Genomic DNA, 2,414 nt, shown 5'->3' on the forward strand with positions numbered 1-2,414 from the left:
GGACCTGGCGGTGGAGGCAACTTGGTCCTTTTAAAAAGGTCCTTTTCCCAGGGGCTTTTAAGAAACTCTAATGCTGGTCCCAGCAAATGCAGGTCCTTGCTGCAGGGCGGGCCTGGGCGCAGGGGCGTTTGGCAGTCTCCCCAGGTGATGCTAAGGTGAGGCCCCTGTTCCCAGCGCTTGACGCCTACGACAGGGCAGTGCCCTGCGGTGACCGAAGGCCTAGACCTAGGAGCTCTACCCACGGTCCTCGGGTCCTAGCTCTGCCCCTTCCCACTGGGTGGGCTTGGCCAAGTCACTTAACTCCCTGTGACTTGGTTTCCTCAGTTACCAAACAGGTGCAGTGACATCTATCTAGGAGGTCGTGGAGGGATTCAGTGAGCGAACGACGTATCACGCATGCTCAGTAAACACTACCTAGGTTATTAAGCAGCGACACAGGTGCACTGCAGCATGCAGAAGGTCACCCACCCAGCATGGGGCAGAGAGTGAGGAGTTTGCTGGGCAAAGGGAAGGGGGAGACGAGGGGATGGAGGGAGTGGGTGGGGGTGGCCGGTCCTTCCAGGCTGGGAGAGCAGCTTGTGCAAAGGCCCAGAGGCAGAGCTGTGGGCAACTGAAGGGCCAACAGGCGGGGTGGAGCGTTAGAGCAGAGGCTGGGGAGGCTGCCTGAGGCATGGCTGGAAGTTCTCTGGGGACTAGCGGGGGAGATGGAGGTGGCCATATGGTGACAGCCTCTCCTGCCCCAGCCCTGCAGCAAGTGAGCGGCGGCAAGACCTTCTCGCGGGTGGAGGAGGAGCTGAGCTGGCGGGACGCCCAGCGGTACTGCCGGCTGCACAGCGGGGACCTGGCGGACCTGCAGAGCATGCGCAGCATGAGCCACCTGAGGGCGCTCTACTCCCTCACCCGCCGCACCGAGGCGTGGATCGGCCTTTTCTATGACGTGCGCATCCGCGGCCCGAGCTGGTCCAGCGGTTCCAACTTCACCGCCCCGAAGTGGAGCTTGCTGCCCATCTTCAAGGAGGGCACCTGTGCCACACTGTATTCCGTGTCCTTCCTCCCCGTTCTGGGGGCCGCCTCGTGCACAGCTCGGAAGCCCTTCATCTGCTACCACGGTGTGTTCAGAGCCTCCTTCTGGGCCCGGGCCTCCTCCCGCGGTTGCTTTTCAAGAGCGAGTGAGAGCGAGAGAGCTCGCGTCTTTCAGAGGATAACTATCATCTTTGCCCTTTTTGCTACATTCCTCTCTGTGGCCTTAGCTTCTTTCTCCTCTGTCTTTCATTCCCAAGAGTCCATCGGAGAAATGGATGTAAATCAGGGTAGAGAAAAAGTAAAATTAGGAATGTTCCAATTTCCCCTCCTTCTACCAATGAAGGGTTTAGGGGAAGAGAAGAATTGAAGGGGAGGAATAGGGGAACTGTGGCTTAGGGATCCATCTGCATCTGTGCAGAAATGAGAGCAGAATGCACGGTCTCCCCCATTCTCATGAAGCACAGAGTGGTTTTGTCTCTTGAGGGTGTTGGAGGGTGGAATAGCCACCCTCTGGGAGACCCCCTGCTTCCTGGAAGGAAATGGGTGTAGCCAGCACTTTGGGCATCTCTGCAGGACATCCACCATCAGTGCTCAGTGTATGTAGTGGCAGTGGCCGTCCTTGCCCCAGGCTGGCCCCTCCCTCCCTGGATGGCCCACCTCGCTGACCCTTGTCTGACCCTTGTCTGAGATCGCACAGAGGGATGGCTATAGACCAGAGAGCACTTTCTGGTAAAAAGTACCAGTTTCTGCTTTTCTCTCAATCCGCCAAGGCCCAACCCAACTCTATACCACCCCGATTCCTCACATAGGGCAGGGAGGACCAACCTGAAGCAACCCCAGTTCTCCATACCATGCCTGCCACAGGGCCTTGAAATGTCGCCCACACTGGCCCAGGCTTGACCTTGGGGATCCGCAGCCAGTTAGGAGTGGGGTGCCAGGTGGGAGCCCCGCCAAGAAGGGCTGTGTGTGAGGTGTGTCGTAGGCCTCCACCAAGACGGGTCCTGACTCTAGCCATCCATCTCTGCCAGCCCTCCCCCCAGCAGGATGTCCCTCCCCGTTCCTCCCCGAGGTCTGCCCTGCCTGCGGTCTCTGCATCGCAGGGAGCGAACTCTTAAAAACACAAACAGACCACTTTGCTTACACACATGAGTCCACTTAAGAGTCCTATCCCTTTTTTGGCCAGCCAGGCCCTGCTTGATCTCTTTGGCCTCATTGCCTACGTCTCTCCCTGGCCACACTGGCTGCTTTCTGCTCCTCAAACCCACGTGGTCCCTTCCCACCGTAGGACCCTGGCCTTGGCCTGGCTGAGGTCTTCCCTCCTACATCTTCTCGTATTCCCTTCAAGAGCGAAGATCCTGTTTGTCTTATTCTGCTATTTTTCTAGGGCCTGG

This window comes from Pteropus vampyrus, unplaced genomic scaffold (assembly GCF_000151845.1).
Source record: "Pteropus vampyrus isolate Shadow unplaced genomic scaffold, Pvam_2.0 Scaffold65, whole genome shotgun sequence".
Lineage (NCBI taxonomy): Eukaryota > Metazoa > Chordata > Mammalia > Chiroptera > Pteropodidae > Pteropus > Pteropus vampyrus.